We start from the raw sequence: 10,737 nt of genomic DNA on the forward strand, positions 1-10,737 counted from the left end.
ACCAGAGACCAGAGACACTCCTTTCAGCACGATTTTAAAGATGGGAAAACCAAAGCCCACATGTAATTTGCCGAAGGCCAGAGGAAAGTGGAGTAGCTGGGGCAGAGGACTGGTGGCACAGCCTGCAGAGAGGGGCTCGGCACAAGACACCTGTTATTATCACACCCACAAAGCAACCTGAGAACTGGGGCACACATGTGCGTGTACACCCCTGGCAAAGACAAAAGTGAAACTCCCAGAACATCTGCTTACTACCATCCACTATCTGAAGATCAAGATTAAAAATCAAGTTATTCCTTTCAAGAGCAACTCTTCCTCAACCAGAGAGGTGCCTCAATATAACAACAAGAACCTGGGCCTCCCTGGTGGCTCAGCGGTTGAGTGCTGGGTTGCGAAGCTGCCCGCAGCCTCTGCAGCGCTGGTTCGATCCTCGGCTGCTCCCCGGTCACTGGAGGAGGGTCCCACATGGTGAGCAGACCTGTCCTGCCGTCCGCTGCTCCCCTCAGCAGTGTACTTCAGTCTGCCTGCTCTGCTCCCCACTCTGGCTCTGGTGAATTCTCTCACCCTCCCGCGCTTCTGACTGTACCCAGTGCTTGTATAAATAAATTAATAAATCTTAAAAAAAAAGGAATCTGTTGAGGTCTTTTTTCCCTATTTTTCCAGAAACAATTTCTGTCAATAAACAATTGAAGTATACACTATTACAAGGCACCAATCACCATTGACAGTTTACATACATATCAGGTACTGAGGTTTCATACACATTTTAGAAAACCAGTGTTAACATTTTTGTACATGCCGAAGTTTTACCATTTTCCCAAGTGACAGTGCATCCCTTCCAGTTTTACTTCACTAGGTAAGCCAAATAGAACAAATTCATCTAACGCCTTTCCCAGGCGGAAAGGGAGAAACTTTTGGAGTGTCTCAGGAGCTCTACTGAGTTTCCACAAAATTTCCTTCCATCAGCCAAATGACAGGCTACCAAATTTGTACTTGAATTTAGATTTCTGGGAAGCTTTGCCATAAATATCAGAAAAATAACAGAAACAACAAAATTCAGTCTCTGTTGATAACGGAATTGTCAGGCCTAGTCTCCCAGCCAGGAACAGATCCCAGGCTGCAGGGGCAGTGCTGAGTCCCAGCCACTACACTCCCACGGGTTGGTGTCTCACGAAGCTGCAGCAGGAACTTCGCAGACTTTCAGGCAAGCAAGTGAAAAGAGGCAGGTTTGTTTAGAGAAAGAAAAAGTTTATTGAGGAGAAAGGGAACAGAAATGAAGTGGGACTCCCAGGCCATGAAATCAGGCCAGGGAGGGGCAAGGAAGCCAAAGTGGAGCCGTGTCTCAGGGAATATAGACCTCCTTTCCCTCATTATTCTAAAGCTCCACCAGTCTCTTTGTGATTGGTTAGTTCTCGGCTGTGTCACTTAATTTGCTACTGAGGGGGTGGAGGGGTGAGGAATGGGGGTGGGGGGATGGGGATTGGAGGGGTGGGGAGATCTTTACATTCCTTATCTAACAGGTTTGTCTTTCCCCATTTGTTTCATCTTCTCCCTTGTTTGATAGATTTATCTTTATGGCCCAGTCTCCCAGATGAGCACCGCTGCATTTCAGAAAATGTTAAACATCAGCTATTGAAGAAAAACAGGCTGGTGCCCACCTGTCTTAGTGCTGACCCCTTTTCATCTCCTCTTTGCATAAATGAGTCTGCTGCCCTAGTTAAACCACTCTCCATTTTCCCAAACTCCACCATCCTTTATCACCTGAAGGAAACCAAGGCCAGCATTAACAATGTTGTCCTTGGTCCTGGGATGTTTGTTTTTCCCAATGGAATTAGGTACATTCCTCTAGTTGTCCTTATCTCTGAAGCCTTCCTAAATTCTTCAGAGGTCCCCTCCTGCACAGTCCCTAAAACTGCCTAATTCTCCCTAACTTGCCCTTGGATTCACTATGAAGGCACCGGCTTAGTTCAGTAGTACAATGTTGACAATCAAACCATAACCTTTAGTTTTTCTCATAGCTGGAGACTCTTTTTTTTTTTTCCAGTGTCTGTGGGCACCATTGAAAGGTACGGCACAATAAAGAACAGCCAGGCCAAGCTTCCTCGGGGGAAGGGAAAGTTTATTGCTCCTAGGCGGACCCCATGGACCAAAGGCGGGGGTCAGTGGAGTCACGCACATTGTTAGGGGGGAGCAGGGTTTTATAGGGTAAGGAGAGGTCAGGTGGGAAGTTGGGTTCATATGGCGGGAAAAGTTTGTAGGGCGTGAAAAGGTTCATGGGGCAGGTAGAAGTTCTTTGTCTGAGAAGAGACTCCTAGGGGGAGGGGGAAGGCTCATTGTCTGAATCCTCCAGGCAGGTATCTGCATTCCTGCCCCCAGGTGGGCTTCCTGGTGGGTTTTGCATTTCGGCGTCCTGCATGGACCTTTCAACCATGTATACCAATTTGTCAACCTCTAGAGACCAAGACAGTTAGACAAAAGGACATACAGACATACAACATATAGACAGTATTTTTTTTATGCCATGTGGAATATCTTATTTAACTGCAGTTTTACTCCATAGGCTCAGAAAAAATGTTAAAATCCAAAAATATGTGGAATGTTGCTGGCAGAAATCAGTTTACAGTTGTTATCCTACAAACCTAAGACTTTGGAAATAGGAAGAAAAAGTTGTATTAATCGCAAGGGTTACATGACCTTGTTTTCAGTATTGAAGACTTTTTTTATTAGATGCCAATCCTGGGGGTATCCTGTACAGCAGCTGGAAAGAGCAAAAGCAACAGTTAACTTTTAAGCAAAAGGAGTCATCTCTTGTTAGTCACCAAGCAGGCAATACTTGGGTTTCCTGGGACAGAAGCTGAAAGAGCAGATTCAACATCTAAGCACAGATTACACCTCCCCAACACTAGGGAGGGACAACAGAAACAACACAGCAATAACACGGGTATGAAAACCTCATACAGTTACATCATGCAGCATAAAGAGTGCTTTCCACAACAGGCCTTCCTCAGTAGGAAGCAGAAACTTAGAATCTTGTTTTTGAACAAATCCAGGATTCAAAATGGCAAACATGTCCAAAACAAATTGTGTACACAAAATTCATAGCAGTAAATCCTTGGAGACTCAGACAAAATCTTTTTAATTTTTCTAATCCAGACTTTGCAAAAATTCAAGTTATCTCCAAGAATCCATCAAGGGTACCAGCAATTACCAGTTAATTTTTGTTAGCACCCAGGCATACATTTGCTAATTTAAACACCATTGCTCCACAATTGGCTAGCAAAACCCCTCAGGAAGAGGTCAGGAAGTTGTCGAAGACAAAGCAACATATTGCTGAAGAATCATTATTGCCTTTATAAATGCTGATGAGACAGCAGAGATCACAAAAAGAAAAAAAAAAAGTCCAAAGTCCTAGCAACAGGAACCTCTGAGTTTTACAGGATCCTGCCGAGTGGCCTCAGATGCCATCTTTGATCTGGCCACATGGTCCAATGTACTACCTACCTAATCTTTTGAGTAAAACTGTTGCACAGAACAATTTGCACAAATCAAATGTCTTAGCAAATCATTATGATACCGAAATTGTCAGGCCTAGTCTCCCACCAAACAGACAGGTGTGGGGTGCCGGACTTTGTGGGACCCTACCGGCGACCCCTAACCAGTCTTTGTGCAAAGGGCATCTATTCCAAGCTTCTAGCAAGCTTATAGTAAGCCATTGTCCTCATCTGATGAAAGACCCTGAACACACCTGAACAGTAGAGACTTAACACAAGCCACAGACCGAGTGCTGCGACCTAACTTTTAATGAAGTCCATATGCCAGACAACAAAACTGATTTCTTTTTCTTAAGTCATAGCCCTTGAAGTGGCAGTAGCCCAGAACCTGATATTTACTTGTCTTAAACTCCCTTTTGGAAAACTGTCATGAGACAAATTTATAATACCAAAGGTATAATTAATTAGCTGGACCTAGGATTTGAGGTAAAACTGTACATACATTCCTGTCATAATATGAAACTCAGCCTCTCCTTCCTGTGCCAACCAGCAGGATTAAAACAGACACCAGGGAAAAGGATCCCAGGGGTGCCCCAAGATTTTTATAAGACCATTTTGTACCTTATGTTTATAAGTTGCCTTGATAGAAGCTGAAAAAAGTCCGTCCTATAGGGGAGGGATGAAGAAGGTGGAAGTCCTTTTTTTTTTTTTAGACTGTTAGGCCTCCGTGACTCTCGCCTAGGTGCCAACCTAGCAGAACACCTTGTCTGAGCCATCGGATCTCCTGGATGTCCAGGGTTCCAAGGGTCACAGCTTGGTTGTTCTGAGCACCCTCAGAGTCCACGGATGATAGAGGAAAGAAGGAATCAGTGACAAGAGAATCCCGACATTCCCACTCAGCAAGTGGGGGATCAGAAAGCCTTGCCAGCTGAGAAACCTGTCACCCGAGACTTTAAGAATGGCAGCCTCACGCTAGTCGCATTTACCAGGCCGACGGGTACCCATTAATTTTCTTTGCAATCAAATAAAGGACAGAGAAAAAGTTTGTGAAATGTCTACTGCCTGTCTGAGCCCACAGGTAACAGAGAAGTAAATCAGTTGCATTGCAAGAGAAGGAAGAATGGAAAGAGAGAGAGAGCAAGGAACAACAAGAGGACCCATTCAAATAATCCTAACAGGGATCTGAGGCCAGGGTAGGGTTCTGTGTCGGATCCTGTGTGGAATGACTAGTGAGGAATGACTTTCCCAACTGTCACATTGGGATCATTCATCCTCTACTGGGTCTCGGCAACTCCTCCTCTGCTGAAGGCAAGGGAGGATGGCCCGAGCTGCTGGGAGATCAGCCCCTTATGTGCAGCACCTGGACGGCCCCTACATGATGTATGTGCCTAGCTCTTCAGAGACCGGAGTCCCTCATACGACGACAACCAGACTTTTATTGGTTGACTGGCAGATGGGCTAGTCCCCTTACCAGGTCTGGTCACCAGTTTATCCTTCCACAGGAGATTTTAAGGCAGTTGCCCTTTGGCATTTACTGACTGTCCTGTGCCCTTTTTATGGCCGCTTTGATGCTCTGAGAGAAAGAAAATGTTTAGCAAGAGAAGTTTAGGAAAGCTGAAGGTAGAAACAATTTATGCCTCTTGGCTCACTTACCTTAAATCTTGTGAGATCCCGGACGAGCCCCCAAAATGATACCGGAATTGTCAGGCCTAGTCTCCCAGCCAGGAACAGATCCCAGGCTGTAGGGGCAGCGCTGAGTTTCAGCCACTAGACCCCCATGGGTTGGTGTCTCACGAAGCCGCTGCAGGAACTTCACAGACGTGAGCAAGCAAGCAAGAAGAGCAGGTTTGTTTATAGAAATAAAAAGTTTATTGAGGAGAAAAAGAGCAGAAATAAAGTGGGACTCCCAGGCCAGGAAACCAGGCCTGGGAGGGGTAAGGAAACCAAAGTGGAGTTTTGTCTCAGGGAATATATACCTTCTTTCCCTAATTATTCTAAAGCTCCACCAGTCTCTCTGTGATTGGTTAGTTCTTGGCTGTGTCACTTAATTTGCTACTGAGCAGGGGATGTTCACATTCCTTATCTAGCAGGTCTGTCTTTCCCCATTTGTTGCATCTTTATCTTTATGGCCCAGTCCTCTGGATGAGCATGCCTGCATTGAAGTTAAACAGCTGCCCTTCTAAGTTTGTCCATAAATTAAACCACCCTCCATTTCCCCAATCTCCACCTCCCTTTATCACTTGAAGGAAACCAAGACCAGCATTAACAATGTTGTCCTTGGTCCTGGGATGTTTGTTTTTCCAGGTGGAATTAGTTACACTCCTCTTGCTGCCCTTATCTCTGAAGCCTTCCTCAATTCTCCGAGGTCCCCTCCTGCAGTGTCCCTAAAACTGCCTAATTCCTAGCTTGCCCTGTGTCTCAATTACAAGCAAATTACACACAGACACACAGATCTTCACAAAGCCCACGCAGATTTTTTTAACAGCAAATCTACATAAGAAACAAACACACTAGAGAAACCAAAAATCACATTTGCACTTATGGTAGCAAGTGACATAAGGAAGCCCAAGTTCCCCATGGGGCTGACTAACCACAGATGGCTCTGTCCTAAATCACGTTGGGCACCAAATCTGTTATAGGGCAGGGAGAGGGGCAGCCAAGACCCCGCAAACCTGCCTGTTCTAAATAGGTTCTGCCATCTGCTGCATCAACACAAAACATCTGACGCTATAGGGAAGGAACTTTAATACAATTAGGAAACAATACAGGAAAGGCAAAGAATATAGTTTCTAAATCAAGTACCCAAAGTTACCCATCCCCTCGTGGGTAAAACTCCATCAAAATGGGATTGGCCCAGAGCAAGGCCCCGAAGCCTGCCACAAGTCTAAAGCATCTTCCAGTGGGGACCCACAGAAAAGGGTCAGAAACAACCAGACAGGTCAGAAAGGAAAAGAGCAAAATCAAAATCAAGACAAAAACTGCCATTGTCACCTCCCCACGGGTCTCTCACCCACATCTGTGGCACACAAGTCGGGCGCCTGGACAGATAAAGTCCATCAGTTACTCCCTGAAACTTTTAGTCCACACTGAGGCCTTGTCCCAACCTAATTTCAGGTAATTAAGAGGTCAGCCTTACATTTTTCACTTCAAGACATCATAAGAGTTGTTATGCTAATGATAAAAGAATTGTCAGGCCTAGTCTCCCAGCCAGGAACAGATCCCAGGCTGCAGGGGCAGTGCTGAGTCCCAGCCACTAGACCCCACGGGTTGGTGTCTCACGAAGCCGCAGCAGGAACTTCGCAGATGCTCAGGCAAGCAAGCGAGAAGAGGCAGGTTTGTTTTGAGAAAGAAAAAGTTTATTGAGGAGAAAAGGAACAAATAAAGTGGGACACCCAGGCCATGAAACCAGGCCTGGGAGGGGCAAGGAAGCCAAAGTGGAGTTGTGTCTCAGTTGTGTATACCTTCTTTCCTTCATTATTCTAAAACTCCACCAGTCTCTTTGTGATTGGTTAGTTCTTGGCTGTGTCACTTAATTTGCTACTGAGTGGGGGATGTTCACATTCCTTATCTAGCAGGTCTGTCTTTCCCCATTTGTTGCATCTTTATCTTTATGGCCCAGTCCTCTGGATGAGCATGCCTGCATTAAAGTTAAACAGCTGCCCTTCCAAGTTGTCGATAAATTAAACCACTCTCCATTTCCCCAATCTCTACCTCCCTTTATCACTTGAAGGAAACCAAGGCCAGCATTAACAATGTTGTCCTTGGTCCTGGGATGTTTGTTTTTCCAGGTGGAATTAGTTACACTCCTCTTGCTGCCCTTATCTCTGAAGCCTTCCTCAATTCTCTGAGGTCCCCTCCTGCAGTGTCCTAAAACTGCCAAATTCCTACCTTGCCCTGTGTCTCACTATTATTCCTTTGTAATGGATAACTTATACATAAACATGTTTGTTTTACATATATATATATTTTAGATGATGACAATAAAGTTTAGTTTTCCTACAATAAGAAGCAAAAATACACAAAAAGCTCATTAATTAAGCAGTCAACAAATTTTCATTATTAAACTCAGCATATCCTTAGTCTTATAGGAGAAATATACCACCATTTAAATAATGATAAAAAGAACAGATTTAAAATAGAGATACCAACTGTAGCTTTAGTTTCCCTTAGGACAGGAAGTTCAAACTGCAGAGTTACAAGTGAAACAATTTTATATAGCGGAGGTTTCTCTTAGCTAAGACAAGGGAAGGAAAAATCAATTAAGATGCTCACCTGGGGAAGTCCAGGTATGAACAAAACCACATTTATCCACATTTATCTCTGTTGACATAGACCAGGTCAATAACTCCTGTTTACTCCAAGCTCCTTTCTTTCCCAAATTAAACACATTTAAACATACAATAACGCTATTAACTTTTTAACATTATAATTTTAAGGCATTTATGCTTTAATTAAACCATTACATTTTAAATTAGTTTTTGTTTACCAAAAATTTTAGATCGCTATTTCAAAATTTGGTTTCATTTCTATTAGAATTTCTATAGGCGCCATTTATAACAAATTTAACACAGCAACCCTCCAGAGACAAAAGACACAAAGGCAAAGACACAGACACAGAGATCTCTTTCATTTAGAATTTTGGCCATTTGCACTAATTTTTTAGAGATAGTTATTTTGCTAATATTTCTGACAACACTGACAACAATTATTAAGTTACTTTCAAATATTTCTTTTTAACTAATTTTTTTCAGATAAGTCATTATTTCCCAAGTTATATTTGTAAGAATGCCCCTTAGGTTCTAAAGAAAGTGGTGCAGAAAATTCCCTATCAGTTTCCTTGCTCTTTTTTTTTTTATTTTTTAAAGCACAGTCTCCAGGACCCTCTGTTTGCTCCCATTCCCTCCTATTGTATCCAATGTTACAGCAAGAGAAGGGGGAGCACACAGATGCTTTTCTGGCCTTCCCCTCTGAGATTTTGACAAGTCCAGTCACCGATCATGTTACGGAATGCGGGCCTCAGTTTCCCTCAGCCAATAAAAGGAAACCGAGTTTGAGGAAAAGGAAAGCGGTTTTATTTGTCGAAAAATGAGGAGGGCGGCAGACTCATGTCCCAAAAACCACCGTCCCGGCAGGGGTGTTTATACAAGGGGGAGATGGGTAGGGGTCCGAGAGGGGAGGGGGAAGGGATCTGCACGGAGACAAGTGGGTGCCAGCTCAACAAGGAGATGGATGGGTTTTCATTAAGGGGAGGGGGAAAGTGTTAGCACAGAGATGGGGAAGGGGAGGGGTCTTCACAGAGACTGGTGATCACAAGCTTGTTTTCATTAGCGGGAGGGGGAAGGGTCTGCATGGAAACCGGAGGGCGCCAGCTTGTTTTTCTTCTCAAAGGGGAGGGGGAAGCTGCAACAAATGGGAAAGACAAGCTATAAATCCTGTTAATGCTAGATAAGGGGGAATTGCAAGAAATGGGGAAAAGACAAACTTGCTAACTGTATCAATCAGCCATATGACTTGTCGACAGAACCACAGGCAAAGGCCAATTTATCTCCGCAGCTGCAGCTGTGGAGATTTCATACACACACACCGCTCTCTCACACATACACACACCGAAGGATATAACCATACCATCCCTCCTTTTCTGGGAGTTCCAAGGTTCCCTACCAAAACCAAATGAGACCAGTGAGGCATCCCTGAGAGGTGATCAGCCTCTCCTTCTACCACTCTGGGTAGGCCAAATGGGAACCAGGATCCCGGGACCTTACCTGATCGGACGTCAGCACCAAGTCCTGGCCTCACTCAGCCCTTTGGAAGTCTGGCCTGGAAGGTGACATGGGGGCTGGGCAGGAGACCACCAACATTCCTCAGCTGAGCGCACTTTCCCTTCCTTGGCTCTCTTTCCCATCCCCCACTCTGCATCCTCCAGACACGGTGGCTCAAAGGGCCAACGCACTTGTTGTTTCCCGGTCAGGGAACCAAAAAATGTTGCAGAAATAAATTCTAGACTTTACCCAGGCAGGGTAAGAACAAGCGGTACTTTAGGAATGGTGAGGTCAGGTCATGCATGAGGTCTCAGACCTGGGTAGTCCCATAAGGTCTGAGCACTGGTCTAGAGACAAAGAGTTTGTTTTATACACAACCACTTTATATTGATAAAGTTGGTTAGTTAGCATACAAATTCTTGACACAGGAAAAGGGGCAGGACACAGATCTTCCAGGATGGCCAGCTGCCAGACCTTGTTTAGATATGCTTATTAAGGAAGCAAACTTATTATTTACTTTACATTTCCAGGTCTATAATAGGGAAAGATTTCTTTTTCTTAGCAGTTCCCTTTCATTTTGACCCCAATCCCTCCTTTCCCCGCTGCCCCCCCCCTCCCCGCCCCATATGTGTCTCTGGTTCGTAGTTGTTTGTTGATTTTGATTTTTTTCTTCTTATAGTTATTCTTTTTCCTGGTCCCTTATTTAGGTTTTCTAGATTCCTGCTATGAGTGAGACCACACGGTATTTTTCTTTTTCTTTCTGGCTTATTTCTCTGAGCATGATCCCTTCCAGCTCCATCCATGTTGCTGCAAATTGCATGTGTTTATCTTTTTTGAATGCTGAGTAATATTCCATTGTGTATATGTACCACATCTTCTTTTTTTTTCCCCACAGATTTATTTATTTATTTATTCATACAAACAATGGGTACAGTCAGAAACGCGGGAGGGTGGGAGAATTCACCAGAGCCAGAGCTGGGAGCAGAGCAGGCAGGACTGAAGTACACAGCTGAGGGGAGCAGTGGGTGGCAGGAGAGGTCTGCACACCATGTGGGACCCTCCTCCAGTGGCCGGGGAGCTGCCAGGGATCGAACCAGTGCTGCGGAGGCTGCAGGCAGCTTCACAACCCAGCGCTCAACCGCTGCGCCACCGGGGAGGCCATGTACCACATCTTCTTGATCCTATCATCTATTTTTGGGCATTTGGGTTGTTTCCAAAGCTTAGCTATTGTAAATAGTGCTGCTATAAACACAGGGGTGCTGGTGGTGCTCTTTGGAATTCATGTTTCTGTGGCCTTTGGGTAAATACCTAGGAGTGGAATTGCTGGATCCTATGGAAGCTCTATCTTTAGTAGATTAAAGAATCTCCACACAGCTTTCTACAGTGCACAACCACCGTCTTTCGAAAGCAATGATATAGATTGAAAATAGTTATAGGGCCTCCCCTGGTGGCGCAGCGGTTGAGCGCTGGGCTACGAAGCTGCCTGC

The sequence above is a fragment of the Talpa occidentalis genome, unplaced genomic scaffold (assembly GCF_014898055.3).
Source record: "Talpa occidentalis isolate TD23 unplaced genomic scaffold, MPIMG_talOcc4v2.1 talOcc4.9, whole genome shotgun sequence".
NCBI lineage: Eukaryota > Metazoa > Chordata > Mammalia > Eulipotyphla > Talpidae > Talpa > Talpa occidentalis.